Here is a 16138-nt window from a genome sequence, read left to right as displayed (position 1 = left end):
CCATAAGGGGGCACAGAGCTGCCGCTGCTCCTTTGCACCAGGTRATCGCTCCATCCTGCTCTTACAAAGGATGCTTCAGGATGAAAGCTGGTGTTTTGGGTCAAAAATCATCACTGACAGGTGAACATCCTGAGCTGCAGGGGCTTGGCTTAGCCTCTGGAAGTTTGGATGCAAACCTGAAGTGCATTAAACCTTTGCTGGGGAGGGTGTTTCACACTTGGACTGGAAAGCTTTGTGAGGTTTCCAGTAGTTGCTGCTTCCAGGCAGGCTGGGATCCAGGAGTGTAAAGGCCCRTGAAAATGATTGATAAAGAACAATAACCAGACTCTGAGACAAGGTCAGTTCCAAGCCTCCTTAGAAATTGTAGGYGCACTTTCTGCCAGCTGGGAGAAGTCTCACACTTCATTGGGGTAGATTTGCTCACCTGAAGCTGAATTGCATGCTTCAAATTGTTTCAGACGTGGAGTGCTGTTTGTGTAAGGGTTAAGAGCATCTCCAGRTATAAATAGCAGAGACCCTGTCTACATCATGGGGCTATGCTCCGGTGTGTGGCTGGCAAGTCTGGTCCAGATAGTTCAATATAAGTGAATGAGACTGTGCTTGCATGGGTAGGGAGGTGCTTTCTCCCTGCAATTTGCCATTGTGCTTGATAGCAGCCTCTTTTCTTTTGCTCTGTCAGTGAGAAACTCCCGTGTGCCTCATAGCCTGGATTTCCATATAGGAGGCTTCTTTGATCCACCCTCTGCTCTCCGAGACCAGCAGCTTTTTGCCTGTCGTGTGTGTTGGAGCGCTGGAGGCTTTTGGGGTTAAGTGAAGAAGTGGTTTGGAGCAGCCTGTACTGCGCAAAAGGGAAGTCCRTGCAGGCAAAGACTCTTTTGGAGACAGTATAGCTCCAAAGATTAATGGTCGTCACGTAGAGTATAAATGGAAGGAAAATATGTTCTGTTTGGAATTATGAGGTGAAATCTGCCTTCTGCTACCGTCTTTCTGGGTTGCTGCCAGCCCATTGCCTCCAGCGGGCGGCTAGAGAGCCCCCAGGGCAGGGAGCCGTTCTGACCTGGGGCTGTGTCTCCCCTGGCAGGGGGCTGCCTGTTGGCCTGCCATGGCATTGCCAGGGAGGAGGTGATGAGCGGGGATCGGAGAAGCTGCTTCTCCTCTGACTCACCCCAAGGGCTCGAGTCCTGCAAATGTGCCTTGAGTGACGTAAAGCCCAGAACAGAGAGAAGCAGCATTGTCCAGGCTCAAATGCTTTCTCACACGTGCACTTGGCTAGTGTGAACTACTGTAATTTATGACCCCACACTGTTCCCTCCAGGGGAAATTTTGGTGCTCATTTAGCATGAGCTAAGTTGTCTTGATGGTCCTCTGGCCCTGCATCTTCTGATCCACCACCATGTTGTGTTGAGCATTATTCCAAAATGGAGATGGCTCCTGCAAATAACTGTTCATCTGTGGTTCACCATCCATCTTTAATTGAATGCTGAGTCCTCAGTTACAGGTGGTGTTGCTGTCCTCATGTCTGATTTCCTGGGTGAGAAATCTTGACCTTGTTGGGATATCATTGATAAATGGGAGCTGCTCTCTGCTCAGCTAATCTTGACTTGTAAGATCGGACCACTGGGGCCCCCCAAGACTCCCGAATCCAAGGGGCTACCTGTTACCTCTTGTAGTCTTCAGCTGTCCAGTGGGTTAGGCTATATGGCAAGGTTACAGCAAACTCTCGAGGCTTAGTTGGGCAGTTGGCATGAAGAAATCCCACTCTCTTGTACTAGGGCAACAGAAATCGTTCCTATGAAGAATTACATGAACATGAATAAAATAAATTGCTAGCACTTAATGAAATTGGCTTCTTTTTACAATTCAGCTAATAGTGAGTTGGTCCTGGGAGGAGAGAGGGTGAAAACATACGGCACCAGAAATGCTACTTGGGCAGCCACAAAGCCCTTCTGCTTTCCTCAGATGAACGACTAACCACTTCGATTTTACAAGGCGTTGGATTACAGCCATGTCATTTAGGAACAAAACTTTTAACTTTACATGATGATGGAAAAGGGAATTGTCAATGAGCTGCGAGTGATCGAATTCATGTTCTGTAAGTGAGTTCCCRCAGGGAATCTTTGCAAGGCAATTTAAAAATCCCCCCTCTCTCYTCATTCACAGCTAAAATAATGAATTAGAGGAAGACAGCAGAGGGAACAGGGGCTCAAAACACTTCTGCCAGACTCATTGAGATAACCTGCCATCCCGTAACTTGTAGGAGAACARGGCTGGGGATAACCAATAGAGGAATAGCAAAGCCATTGACTGTTACCAGGTCTTTGAGGTTCACAAATAAGTTTTCTATTTCCCCCCACCTCTGCYGCTGCATTATGTACCTGCTCAGCTGTTATCTTACTTAACAGGAACACCTTCATGTCTGATTTTGAGTCAGCTGAGATCTTACTGCAGCTTTTTAGTTGTCCRTGGTTTCTGTTTGCTTTTGTCATTAGTCTGGAGGGGACAAAGAAGAGAAAGTGGGTTTGGAAGGGCCAAGGAGCCCGGGCTGAAATGCTGGTATTTTCCTCCATTTTGTGTGTGTGTGCTTCTACATGTAGATACCTTCTTGACACCCACTGCATCCATGAAACTCCTCCGGGGYGTTCTGTTGGACTGGCTTAGTTGTACTGCTCCTCTACCTTGTCTTCCCTCACTTTTCCTGCCTCTTAAAAAACCAGGGGCCAGTTCTTGCCCTGCTTATTGCCATGTGTTTCCACTGATCCCAGAGACTTATCTCTGCTTTACACCCAGGGAGCAGAGAGTACACCGTGGCCTTTGCCCAGCTCCTGCCTCTGGTGTTGCAGGCACCCGACTCAACACGAGGCAGCAGCCTGAAATCCGAACAAGAGGGCTGGTAGCGAGCACCAAATTCTCTGCTAACGGTTCCCCTTATCCTTGGAGGGATGCAGATTCCAGTGTGCCAGCCCATCTTCTACAGCATTCCAGAACAGGTTTGTTGTTTCACTGCGAATCGTTTTCCGGTTATTGCTCAGGGAGAGGTGGGCAGGGACTGGGCTGMGTTTCCCAGGCTGAGATCTGCCTTGCGAAAGGCTGGTTTATGCTTATGGGTCATTGCAAAAAGAGATGCTGATGACTTGCGTCAAGCAGAGGTCTTAGCTAACCTCTCAGTGCTGGCACTGTTGTATCTGACTGGTAGTGGAAAGCCCTTAACAAAAGGGGAAAAAAAAAAAACAGTACGGAAGAGCCTACCTGTATTTTTGAGGAAAAAAAAAAAAAAGATTTGATGAAGATAGACCATTCAACCTACCGAAGGTAGTTGCCCTCCCAGAGGACTGACTTCCTGATCACTATTTTTGTTCAGACTTAGCTTCCTGTCACGGGCCATTTCTCTGGTTCTCTTGGCAAATATGCACGAGTGATTATGCCTTATAACAAGCTGTTTGTAGCTATAGCACAGAGGGAGCAGGAGGTACAGGTGTTTCAAGCCAACTCCTTCCTCGTGCGCTGATGCCCTTATTGCCTGCAGTCCTCCCAGAAGCAAGGCAAGGTTTGTAGGAAGTAATATCTCTTGTTAGATTAGCTAATAGATTTGGAAGAAATTGGACAAGCCATTCTTCAGGCTGAAACTGTATTGTCTTTTCTCCCAGTTGTATCAGTGCTGTTTTTTGCTGTGCCTGAGCATTACCTGTAACCAGCTGAATAAAGACGGGTGCCATGGTCCCGATGCCATCAAACGCTGTGAGATGGCGTAAGAGTTACATAAAAAGCATACCGAGCTATGAAGGCCTTTCTTTTCTCTTTTTTAATTCCCATAAAGCATCCCTGGAAGGACATTTCACAGGCAGCTCATGAGAACCAGAATCACATATAACCCCGTTCTGGTCCACATTTGGCGGATTGAACCTTTGCTTTTTACGAAATTCCTCAGAGATAATACCATAGCTATTTAAAGTCTCTGTTGTTTTACAGTGTAATCCACGTAGTTTTATACTTTCTTCCTRGCTGCAGCAGCTGTAGTCGTCTCTGTACCAGTCTAATACGGATTAGTAATATATTATGAGGGTAAAATTACATTCCCCCCTCCCCCCAGTGCCAGACATTTGGAAGCATCTGGTTAGACAGAGAAGTACCCACAATAGATAAATCATGTTTAAAAAGCTTGCAGTTCTTCTTCCTTTTTTTTTTTTTACGGCTTTTTTTTTGTTCTAATTTTTATGCTCCCACCTCCTGGGGCATCTCCCCAGCTGGCTGTGGAGCAGTGACTGTTGGTGGAAGCACAGCTCAGCTGATGCTCTGCTGGAAAGGCGAGGAAGTTAGTGGAAAGGCTCCGAATTGAGTTGGTTACCTCGTTTGCTGGGGACTGCCTTTAAAGGCTGAATTTTCTCCTAAGCGACTTTTCTTTTGCTCCTTTAGCAAAATAAACATTTTGCATGGGGTTCTTTTCAGACCATCTGCTCCCTTCATTTAAAACCTGGCTTTTAAGCTGTGCTTCATAAATATGTAGTATTATTACAGCAGGACTGATAGCACTGCTTATATAGTAATTCCCTGCTCCTCCTTATTGTGCGATGCTCCTTTCAGCAGCTTATGTGTTGGTCAGACTTGGCCTGTTGGCACTGGAATTTTCCACCTGAGATGTCTGCCTTGGATGAAGATCTTTGGGGGAAATATCAGCTCAGAGTCATCCAGTCATTTCTGAGAATTAGACTGTGGAAAACAATTAATTTGGTCCTCATTAAAGAAATTCCGACTCCTTTTTGTGGAAAAGGCAAGGCACTGCGTACTTGGGAGTAGAAGCTTTGAAATTTGGGAGTGAGGGGAGATGGTCTGCGTTAGATGTGTGGTTTTTGCTGTCTATGCAAATATCTACCCAAATCTGGCCAAAATAAACCTGCTATTTGCAAATATTCAAAGAAGACCTGTTTGAGCTTTGCAGCTAAGTTCCCTGAAAATGCTGTATCTGTGGGTCACACTTCTCTGTGCCAGTATCTGCCTCTGTACCCAGGAATCAAGAGCAAATGTATCCATTCTTTTATATTTGTGCAAGCCCAAGGGCTTTGGTCTGAAGAGATGAGCAGCCTGTCCTTAGCGGGGAGACTAGCTCTCCTTTTAGCGGCTTCCAGCAGAAGGAAAGGGACAGCAAAGTGGCTGGAAACATGGTTCGTTTGTGTTTCATGCATTTGTCATATTCAGCAGCAGTTCTGTTTATTTTTTTTCTTTTCTCCCCCCCCCTTTTTTTTAAAGGCCGTCTCACAAAGTGGAGGAAGTTATATGATTTCCAGGAAATGTAGAAATCTAAATGAGCCAATTGTAACCAGGCTGTGCCTGTGGTGATCCATTGCCCTGGGTACCCTGGGGATGCCAAGTTGCTTGCTAGAATAAGGGAGCCGGTTTCATTCAGGTGGCAGCAGTTGCACGTGGTCCAAGGAGCAACACGTATCTGTGTCAAAGAGCAGCACCAGGAAAGACCTGGCATGGGAAGGAGCATCTAGGTGAAGTAGATGATGGGTTTCTTGGACCCGCTGGGCCACATGCAGCCTGGGAAGAGTCCTGGGACTCGCACTCTGGGAAGCAGGAGGTGATTCCTCTATCTGTACCCTAGTGCCCTCCGTTTGCTAATGCCTTGTTGATGAACCAGGGGACTCTGTGCTTGCAGGTTATGTCCTTCAGCGCCAGTTTGGGGTTAATTTTTCCCTGGAATGGTGGGTGGGGCTCAAAATGGTGTTTATGGTGTTATGAAGGATCCCAAGCTGAAGGGATCCTTCATGTTGCTAATGAGGGCCTTGGGGAGTGCTCCTCTCTGGCAGGTTAGCAACCTGCTCTTTGGTTGCTGTGGGTCTGCCTATGCCTTTGCTGACGTGGATGTCATGTGTGTGTTGCGTTGGGTTTCAGTGCTTGCCCCAGCCCAGCTGCAGTTGTTGGGGAAGATGATGTGTGTCAGCCTACCCCCGTGTCTGGAGAGAGAGATGACAGACAAAAAATGGTACTTATGACTTGGAGCTGGAGAGAGAAGCGCAAGGGGGAGAGATGTAGGAGGACAGTTCAGCAGAGCTAGGGGGTGGCCAGATGCTCTCAGATGGTGCTGTGTGTGCTGCCTATATGACTGGCTTCCTCAGCTAGGATATATCAAGAGCCATTCCCTTTGAGGCAAATGGCATCATGCACTCAGAAGGCTGCTCTGAGAGAGAGATCAGGTCCAGTTTTACATTCCCAGCGTGACTGCACATGATTTTCTTCTTGCCTTTTTTTGCAGTAAAGGCTATGAAGCCCACAGGAGGATGAAGGACAAGTCTAGCGCTGCTCTCTTCCCTGCTCCAGGACTGTCACCCTTCAAACAGAGGCATTCCAGGTAGGATTTCCAAAATACTTAAACACACAAGGGGAAATCTTCCAGGAGCTCCACTGGGGAAACATATCACCTTCCCMCAGGTCAAGGGAAGGCCTTGAAATCCACAGCACAGGGTTTTCCCGAGGGCCTGAGCAATAGAGCAGTGGTGCCACAAGTCTATGTGTCCACTGTGGATTGCTATGGGCCTTTTCCCTTGCTCACGGCAGCCTGGCACCTCCTTCCCTATCGACTGAGCCCTGCTGCTAGCACTTAGGCAGGCTTGCAGGACCAGCGAGCTGTCACCTCTCAGGTAGAGCAAATGGGATACAGGTGGCAAAGCTGTCTTGGAYTGGGGGGCTAATTGCAGATCTGGTATCAGAGGGGTGGCAGAGGTCAGGCTTTTATGGGTACTACTCCGTTCTCCTGCCTGTAGGGCCTCTCTTCCCATCTCGCAGAGACCTGTTGCCATCCGTTTCTAGTCGCATCTCCAGCATCTGCCCCATCTCTTCCACCTCTACCTTTAGTAGCAGCAACAGCAAGGGGGGCAGGCAAAACTGCGTGCTGAATGTAAGGCCAGGAGCAGTGTCTGAGAGGTGATTACACCGAAAGGAGGATAAGGCCATTTTTCTCTCCAAAGAAACCCTGAAAGTGAAAATACTCAAAGCTAAAAAAAGAAAAAAAAAAGTCATGATTACGTGAGCTAGAGCCCTGGCCTGTTGTCTTTCAGTTGATGGGCAGTTAAGCTCCCTGAATGCGTTTTCTGCTTGAATGTGATAAGATAGGAGGGTGCGGGTGGAACATAATCGGTGCTTTCTGGACACACTGTGTCCTGGGGATTTACACTAGGAATGGCGCATTAGGAGATCTCCCTTGTAATATCCTTTATGCTCAGTTCACAACTGATTTGCTCCAAACAAATGAAGACGTGTGTAATCTGCATGAGAAAAGCTTGCAAAAAGACAAGGGCTCCGCTGGTTTCAGCTGTGAGATCCGATATAATCACGTGTGTATGTATATGCGTGCATATGGTAGCTGGGTGGGCTCGCAAAAGCCTTTTTGGCTACGGTACAGTTTCCAAGGAGAGTGTGAGATGCAGCTGGCTGCAAGTGCAGGTTTGGTAGCAGAGAGCTGAAAATTTGCTGTCACTGGGCCTATGGTCCTGACTCAATGTGTGAAATCTGTCTGACCTGATTCTACAGGGTTTGGTGACAGAATTTACGTATGCAAAGAAAAGCTGTGTCCTGCAAGAAGCACATTACATTTACATCATTAATCATAGAAAATCTCAGCTGCATCACTATCCTTCCTGCGGCGAAGGTGATCCTTCCTGCTGCATTTTGGTGATGCAGAACTCTAGAGGATGCTGTGGCAAGGAGGAAATTCCCAAAGCTTGTAATTGTACACATTGAGAAGCAGAAAAAAATGCATGAGCCTGTAGTGGCAATATCATGAGAGATTCTTTCAGCAGTGGCATAAAGCTCCCTGTGTATATGTGAGGAGCACTGAGGATGCTGCTTTGACTGCTGCCCAAGCACATGGGTACTTTTGAGATACTGGAGAGCCAACGGGAGAATAGCGTCAAGGCATCCATGACTCCTAGTTTGCGCTCTATGAGTAAAATGCCTTCTGGACTTCAGCCCTCTACTCAGGACCTGAGCCCTATGCTTAAAACTTTATGTGTGTGTGCCCTTGCCAGCCCAGAGAATGCCACCGTCTCACAGGGTAGGAGGATTGTATTGGCCTTGTGCCCTGCTGCAGGAGAGGCCACCCCTGCCATGGGGACAGTGGTGTGGTGAAGCCATGGCAGAGTATAAGGGAAGATCAGAGGGTCTTGCAGCCTTTGAGAGGAAATGGAGGAGGAGAGAGACTCTCCATAGCTCTTCCTGGACATCTCCCTCCTTTGCCTGAGCTGGGCACTGGCCTTGGCAGAAGAGGTTGATACCCAGGATGGTTCATTGCCTCTGGCAACCTSTTGCCCTTGGCAGCATGCTCTCTAGGTTTGTGCCCTTCGAACAGGACTTTCATGTAACAGACTAAAGAGGGGAGTGTTTTGCTGGCGTTGTTTTACATCTGCTTGTCCTGGCCTTTCTTTGTGCTCTCATCTTCTAATTAATTTGTCTCTTGCCTCTTTTTCAGTCCTGCTACACTTGGAATCTCCCTCTAAGTGCAGGGCATTGCTCAGCAGAGAATTTAACCCAAGTAGATTAAAGCAAGGCAGGAAGAGCTTCTGATTATGCTGTATCTGTGGTATAGGTGTTAAAGATGTATTTGTGAGCCAGTCAGAGAAGAATGCTGAGGAAATCCTGTTTGGGTTAATCTTGTTTAATTTTATAATCAAAAACATATGGCTGGCCATCTGGTGCTTCTTGCAACCAAAGATCTCACAATTAACAGTAATTTACTTGCCCCGAGAATTCCATGATCTTTCTTTTTCTTTTTTTTTTTTTTTTTTTTTTTTTTATTTTCAACCTTAATATGTGTGGTCCCCTCCTATAGCACTGATGGCTGTAAGCCTGGCACTGAAGTTGCCTGTAGAAGGCTGTAGTGGAGAACTGTGTGGGCTTCCTGGTCTCTGTTCCCTGGCAGCATCTGGGCTCTTGCAGGACCATCTACTTAGATCTCTGAAAACAGAGGCAGGCAGCGTATCTTCTGCTTTGCAGATGTCGTGTGAACCAGGCTCAGGACAAGCTAAGTAAATCACCCTACGTTCGTAAATAAGCATGTATTGATTGTATACATGCTTAGGAGGGAGCTAATAGTGCAATTAAAGGAAATACAGAAATCGGATTGACATTTTTCCGCCACACTATAGGATTTCGTCATAGTTCAAAATGATCATAGCTAAGGCAGGTTTTTGCAGTTTAAGTTACTGAATGTAATTAAACAAGATTCAGTTGATCTGCTGCACTGTGAAATCTCTCTGAAGAGCTTAGCAGCAAAATAGGATGTGGAATAAAACCCACCAGGCAAGTGTGCTATTCTTCTGTGCAGTCTTTCCGTCGGGAAACATAGAGAACCCACTGGATTCATCTTACTTGACAGGTTTAGTAGTAATTTCAGGTCTGATAGGCAACAACCAACTGCAGAGCCAGACACCATGGGACTAGCTCATCCTGGTTTATCCCAGGGATCAGTTTGGTCCTTTGTGACAGGCAGTATAATAGAGATTCTTTTTATTTCAGATAACGCTAAGGAATTTACAGACAGAAGGCAGAAATATCCTGCCTTTCAGGCTGATGGGAGCTGTATCTGGACTTGCAGTGGCATTTGGGAATGCTGGATTATTTCGTGGTGCTGGTACTGTCCAAAATGACATTTCTTCCTCTGAAATGCCAGTCTGCTGGTTTGATTGTATTATTTCCAGGGAAGACATTGATGACCAGTGGCAACCTTGTCAATAATTTCACATCTCTGTTGAATACGTCCTTCTCCAACCAGCTCTGTAGGTTAATGGTATGAATAAATGAATTCCAGATGAGATCTGGATACCAGTAGGTAAGAGTTCTCAGAGACATTCCTATGTGATTGCTAGATCTGTTTACTATCCTAATGTTTTTTTGCTATAGATGAGGAAAAATAATTGAGCTCTTTCACTCTTCCTCTACATAATTACTGCCTTTGTGTGCATTTGCTGTATTGGTGCTAGTTTGATCAGTAAATCAAATCACAGATCAAAAAGACATRTTCAGATACTAGGGTGTATTAGACTGCTGTTAGTCTCCATCTTTCAGCTTGTTTATTTAAATAGTGAGCTTTCTGAAGGGCAAGAGCTCATTTTAACGGGGCTCCCAAGGGGGTCTTGCCATCGATTGGAGCTGCAAAGCTAACAGGTATAGAATTTCATGTCGTTCCAACAGTCAAATTATCAGATCTCAGTGGTGCAGCTTGGGAGTGGATCTGACATTCATCCAAAGTAGTTCACCATCTAGTTTAGATAACAGCAGTTAAAAAAACAAAGTGATTACTGGAATAGCATGAACACACAGGTCAATAACATGCTTATTATTAGAGCAGTGGAAAAATGTTACCTTTTATGATTTGAGAACTGTGTACATGAACATTTCTAGGTAAATGTTAGGTAAAATGCAGAACATATTTGGGGYTTTCTGCACCATCTCTCTCTTCCTGTCTTCCTCCTTTCTTCTGGGACCAGGACAACCTCTCATGGCCTCCAAGGATTTATTATTTTCCAGTATACCCTGTGTGTACATCTTTTTCAGAAGAAGGATAAGAAAGGAAGAATTAATGGTTAGGACCTAGGCCTCTGGCAGATAGTCCCCAGTGGGTGTCCACCTCTTCCTGGGSCATGTGCCATTTTGAGATGTCATTAGGGATATGATTGAGGGCTGATAGCTCTGGTCCAAACTTGGTCAGTTTTGCCTATCCTCCTAGGTGTTCCTGTGGAATGGATGGTGGTGTTGGAGTGCTCTGAGTGGGATGAACATGCCCTGCCCTTGTCCCTTTGGCCAGCACAGCACAGACTCTGGCAGCAATGGCCTCTCTCTGTTCAGTGCATATGCTGTGGGCCTGGGCCAGCTGCACAGGCCATGAGACGTGCTCCAGCCTGCTTCTCACCTTACCTTGTGAACACTTAGTCTTGGCCCTGCTGGGCACCTAATGCCATTGCTGCTGTTCACCATGGCAGCGGGAAGCCTGAATGCCTCCAAATACCTCGGATGCAGTTTTGAAGGGCCGTGCTATCCCTGCTAGCCAGAAGAAAGTCAAGAGGCACTGGGGACAAATAAAGGATGATGAATCAACCCTGCCAGGAAGTGAACCTTGTTTTTTAGGAGAACTGGATCTTGCCAGCACAATAGCTAGATTACAAAGCAATTTCCTTCAATTACCTTCTCTGTCAAACCTCCGTGTCATCTGGCACTATGAAAGCTTGGATTCAAATTCGTTGTGAATTGGGGCGATGACACCAGAGATTTCTAAATTAATATCCTGCCAAGAGGAATTGAACTTRTTTTCTCCAATCATGTCAGTTTTGATTCCTCTGCTTGTCAGAGAAAACTTTGGCCTGCCATCTGGTTTCCAGGGCATGGGTTAGGGAAATAACACACTGCTCAGCCCAGCACTTTGAACTTGCTGCGTAATAGCTGTAGGATAACATGGGAAAGATTTTGCACTAGGTTCTTCATGGTACCTGGCGAAGAGCAAGGGAGAAGATCACAGGGACAGTGTGTTGGGGAGAAAGAGAGGAAACAATCTCCTCCTTGAAACTGCACCTCATGTAAAAGCAGCTGTGTGTGCAGCATCTCCCTGCAATCATGGGAGTCATGCAAAGGGACAAATGGTCTGTACCCTGATTTCCTAAAGAGAAAGGCATCCCCTATGCATGGGGAAACCTGAGTATGATGAAGGGATGCTTTACTCTAGAAAAATGGGTTCTTAGGCTGCCTTTATACTGGTAAAGAAGATGGGTTTTTTTTTTGGTCTTCGTGGAACAAAACAGAGGCAGGGGAGTGTTAGGAAGTAAATTGTGCAGYTAATCAATAACTGTGCCCATTTTCTTGGCCCACGTTTATTTTTCTGGAGGAGGAGTAGTGGTAATTTAGAGAAAAAACGTCCAAAGCTTGGGGGTATCTCTAACCAGAAATTAAGATTCTACTGTAGCCTCCCCCAATTAGCTTTGTGCTCCTGCTCACCTGGAAGGTAGTGCTGTGATGTCCGCTTTCTCCATGCACAGCTCAGTGCTGAAAGGGACTGACATCAAAAGGATGGCAATGAGTTATTGCTGCAATAACCTCTTCTGTGTTGAAAAGCAATGGCACATCTCTCCTTTTCTATTCATTTGGCAGTGCTGCCTAGGACCCCTTGCCTCTAAACTGGTCAGTTCTGAAGAACAGACATGGTTTTGCATTTGCAGAGTTCTTGGAAAACCAAAGCATATGGGTCTGGGATGAATTGCTTACTGTCCTACTTATGTCTTCATGATAGAAATGTGCTTAGCCATTCGGGATTAGTTTCTAAAACGTGATCTTCAAGTGACCTCTGTTTGCTCTATAGGCTGAATTAAATAYGTTCAAATGAAGGTAGAAGGACTTCTTTGTGCTGCAAAATCTATGGACCTTAAAACTTCCAGGAAAGGAGGAACATAGTTATCAGCTACTGCTCTTGATGCCACACACTGGTGTTCTGGTAGCTACGTTACCTGATGCTGAAGCTCTTATGGGCAAGATGAATCTGGAACACAGATCTCCACAAACAGTTCACAAGAGCTCTTCAGTTGTAGACCAGGGGGTAGCACCACAATTACCCCCTCCCCATCCAACAGTCAGGTGTTACATGCACGGATCTAGATCAACAGCTATACCTCAAAGCGATGTTGTGACAGCACCATCTTTAGATGGTATGCCTTCATCTTATGTATTTAAGATATGCTTTTGGTACTGTTAGGGTGCACTGTTAATGGGAATACTGAGGAATCAAAAGGTAAGCTGCCTTGTGACCCTACAACAGACAGTGAGGTTGGTGGGAATAAGGAAGGGTCTACTTTTGTTTGTTGTTTTACACGTGGACCAGAACAGGGCCTTCAGCAAGGGGACAAACAGGGTGTTGCTGTTTGCCTGTAACACTAGGTGAGGCCAGCTCAGCTCTAGGAGGCAGCTTGGTACCTGGCAGATGTGTCCTGCCCTGGGAGCAGATTTGGAGTGCCATGTGAGTCAGCGGGCTCTTTAACCAAAACATGCTGGGACTGGCCAAGCTGCTGCAAAGGAAGCTGGTGTGGTTTGCTAGGAGAGAGAAACCCCAGAAGAGGAAATACTGATAGAAGCCTCCTACCGGAGTGAGCTGCTGCACAGGGAAGGGTTTGGGGGGCATGCATAACTGAGTGCTAGGTGGGTGATGATTTAARCCCGTCCTGTTAGCTGTTCTTCTTAGCCTTGTTCTCTTCCTGGGTCATGCCTATCTATCTTTATTCTGCTTCTCCTCTTTGCATTTACTTTTTTCAGTTGTCTGTGTGTAAGTTAGGGATGTAGGACAGATCATGTTCGTGCATTTAGACTTGAGAAAACAAAGCCTGAAGCTTTATTAACCCAAGAGGCCCCTTTTCCTGGTGTTCGCCCCTCGCGTAGGGAGAGGCTCATTGGGAACGCCTTAGCCCCCAGGCTAAGCCCAGCCTGGTCTGTGTGAGCCTGGCTTTCGAGTGCCATAAACCTGGCTCCAGCCCCCCTCTGCGGTTCGGCTGGCGACCGCCTTAGTCTGCCTCCAGCTGTGCCGCCACCGTAGCCAGGAGCAGGGATCCAGCCCGAGGCGGCCGCTAGCCTCCGCTCCCTTTTGCTTTAATGAGAGCGAGCCGCGGTCCCGCTCCGGTTGATTTTATTACGCTCTCCGTCACAGGCTGTGTCAGGTCAAACCGTGCCTTTTGTTAGAGACACTGGGGCCAATTTCCTACCAAACACGATTAAAGGGATGTGGGGCTGCAGCCACCAGCAATCGCTGTGACAACTTCCAGCCCTCCCTCTCCTCCCAGTTAGAGCACAGCTCCATCGGAGGGGAGGCTTGAGGGCAGAGGAGAAAAGGTAGAGGAGGGAGAAGAGGACAGAGGGAGGAAAAAGGAGGAGAGGCCAAGTTTGAAGACCCCGAGGCTCTCCGGAGGGCTCATCTGTGGAGTGTCCCTGTCCCTGCTGACAGGGTTTCCGATCTTATCTGCCCTCAACCCAGTGGATTAGGCCTCTGAAGGGGGAAATTACTGTAATGTGGGAGTTTCCTTCGCTATCGTATTTTCCTCAGGATTGCCTGAACCACAGTCCGAAGTCTGCATCTAGAAAAATGCAGCAGTATGGCTTTTTAAGTATTCATATAAGCATAGTTGAATACRAATATAAACGCCGCCTCAGAGACGCGCCCGGGAGAGGGCCGAGGGGCGCCGGGCTTCGCGGGCCGCTGCTGGGGACGCAGCGGGGTTCGCGCCGGACCCCAGACAGATGAGGGGCATGCGGGAAGCAGGCGCAGCTTGCCCAGGGGGAGGGCAAATGGTGCAGTGTGCGGCAGGGAAGGGAAATCGCGCTGCGGAGGCCGCCGGCAAGGCGGCAGGTCCTCCCCGAGCCCTGCAGTCGCCGCGTTTCGCAGCGCGTGAGTTCGGGCCCTTCCAGTGACTGAATTAACCCGATAAACCGGAGGGGTCCGTGCGGGTAGAGACGTCCCAGGCCGACCGCGGTCGGGATCGCTCTTYGGGTAACGTTGCGTTTGTGTCGTTTGACAGGCTGAGTCGCCGTGGGGACACCCCGCTCTTCTGTCAGCGCATCAGGAGGAGGGAGAGGGCGTCGTGCTGACAGGCTGGGCTTTCTTCAAAGGCGACTGAAGGCCCTGGATGCCAACTTTCTCATTCAGCTATTGGGAACGGGGCATCTGATTGCCCTGGCTGCCTTCGACAGGCTCCKCTCGCCAGGGCTGCAGCTGCCAGCGCGAGGGGCTGTTCCAGCACCCCGGGGCCAGGTCGCTCGCCCGCGCCAGGCACTCGGCAGCTGCAAGCGAAGGGCCTTCGCGCGTGCGGCGTCTCAAAGCGCACAGCCCTGTTTGTGGTGACTGTCAAGCCGAGAGGCAGCCCGAGACCAGAGCCTTGCTGGCAGTGAATTTGGAGAGGTTGCCTTAGCTGAAGTCATCTGCTTGCTGAGGACGGCCAGTCCAACCATGGCAGAGCCGGAGAGACGCAGCAATGCGTGAAGTTCGTCCTCCTGTAAGATTAAACACGTGTCCCCTCTGGGGCTGCCTGCATCCTTAGGAAAGGCTACAAAGATGGAAACACAACTGCAGCCGCTCGTTCTGTGGATGAACCGGCAGCTGTGGGAAGTGTTTGTGGTCAGTGCTGGGGCTGTGTGACCAAGCACTCCATTTATCACCCTTCCACACACCAAGCAACCGTGTCTCCTCATCTCCCTGCCCAAGAAAGCAGACGAGCGGCTCGTGTTGAAGCGCGGTGCGAACCTGGCTGGGGGCAGAAGCTGGCCGGCGTTTGCGTGGCCCCGGCAAAGAGCAGCGTCGCTGGTGTTAATTTGAGAATTGGTCTTGCGCTGTTATGGCTTTGTGTCCTGGCTGCAGGTTGACCACTCGCTTTGCTTGCTGGGTGTCAGTGCCTCCTTGCTGGGTGATAGTGCTTGGGGAGGGGGGCTCTGACCCAGTAGCCCCCAGTGCTGTGCCAGGGAATGCTGCTCACGGTTGCTGTGGTGGGGGGTCTGCTGGAGAGTATTTCTTCACCATAGCTATATAAATTCAAACAGATGTATTTTGAAAACTTCAGCTTTGAGGCAAACTCTGCGTTTGAGCTGTTTTGGTTAAGAATAAATTGCACTTCAGTGCAAATGGTGTTTTCAAAGTGAAAATGAAATGGAAACCATTCTACTCCCCTTCTTCCTACCTCCTGCAGTGAAATACTATTTGAAAAGTGGGGCCTCTGAAACACTTGAAATGCAGAACTGTCTTTCCTTTCTGCACTTTGCTGTTCCTTTCTTTGCTTACATTTCCTTTATTTTCCTCATGTCTCAAGTCTGCTCCGAGCCAGCTCACAGCGCTCCATGTTTCCCCTGTCAGTAGTAGGGTGTAGGATGTCACAGGGGGTCTGATGGGTTGTCTAGTGCTGGCTCGTGTGTGCTAACACTGCTGAGCTCATGACTGCTGCAGCGGAGAGATGCTTGACTCCCTGGGCTGGCTGGCTGCCTCAGGTCCTGCCCATGCATGGGGAGGAAAGTGGACAGCTTCCAAGGAATCACTGGTTTTATCTGGGGCTAGGGGAGCCTATTTGCACTGTCAGCTTGCTGAAAACCTCATGGTCCTGCTGCACATCCCTCCCTCTCTGCCTGCAGTTAGAGA

The 16138-nt window shown here is 48.2% G+C and overlaps 1 long non-coding RNA gene across 1 annotated transcript; it reads left to right on the top strand.

Moving 5' to 3' along the window:
• The first annotated feature begins 2934 nt into the window (after positions 1–2934).
• Positions 2935–15880, top strand: LOC146594468 (uncharacterized). Its single transcript, XR_014896173.1, has 3 exons — positions 2935–2987; positions 6251–6346; positions 14535–15880. It is a non-coding gene; the product is annotated as an uncharacterized LOC146594468 (long non-coding RNA).
• Positions 15881–16138: the final 258 nt, after the last annotated feature.

Source organism: Rhea americana, unplaced genomic scaffold (assembly GCF_003343005.1).
Source record: "Rhea americana isolate MKP2758 unplaced genomic scaffold, rheAme1 scaffold_259, whole genome shotgun sequence".
NCBI lineage: Eukaryota > Metazoa > Chordata > Aves > Rheiformes > Rheidae > Rhea > Rhea americana.
Note: the sequence above shows the minus strand (reverse complement) of the source record. Positions and strands in the feature narration are given on the sequence as shown.